This window comes from Dama dama, chromosome X, assembly GCF_033118175.1.
Source record: "Dama dama isolate Ldn47 chromosome X, ASM3311817v1, whole genome shotgun sequence".
Classification (NCBI taxonomy): Eukaryota; Metazoa; Chordata; class Mammalia; order Artiodactyla; family Cervidae; genus Dama; species Dama dama.
In genome coordinates, this window is record NC_083714.1 from 131358633 (window position 1) to 131359234 (window position 602).

The window sequence follows — 602 nt, forward strand, 5'->3', positions numbered from 1 at the left end:
GAGAAGCATAGAACTAATGATTACCCCTAGCAGCTAAGTTGTCATCTTTAAATATAAAGTCCTATTAAATGAGCCAGAGTTCCTTAGAGAAATGGGTGATTTCAGTTCTGAGGCAGGAAATGTACAAGATGAACTTTGGGGCATCTAGTTCCAGAAATCTAAAAAGCAGTGTCATTACTGTCCTGTTAAAGGAACACAGACAAATCCTACTGTCAGAGTTGGAATAATTTAAACATAGTAAGACTAAGAAGCACTTCCCGGGTGGCTCAGATGGTAAAGCGTCTGCCTACAATGCAGGAGCCCCGGGTTCAATCCCTGGGTCAGGAAGATCTCCTGGAGAAGGAAATGGCAACCCACTCCAGTATTCTTGCCTGGAAAATCCCATGGATGGAGGAGCCTAGTAGGCTACAGTCCATAGGGTCACAAAGAGTATGACACGACTGAGCAACTTCACTCACTTAAGACTAATAAATGTGGTGGGCTTGTGAACATAAGAGGATTAATTATAGTACTAAAATCAATCTAACTCTTTCAGAGTTTATTAAAGAACCAACTTCTCATTCTCAAAATTGGTAAAAATGTGAATGAATGCAACATTTAAC

At 40.4% G+C, this 602-nt stretch overlaps 1 non-coding gene across 1 annotated transcript; it reads left to right on the plus strand.

The window, feature by feature from the left end:
- Nucleotides 1-255: 255 nt before the first annotated feature.
- On the plus strand, nt 256-327 carry TRNAC-ACA (transfer RNA cysteine (anticodon ACA)). The gene has a single exon. It is a non-coding gene; the product is annotated as a tRNA-Cys (tRNA).
- The last annotated feature ends 275 nt before the right edge of the window (nt 328-602 follow it).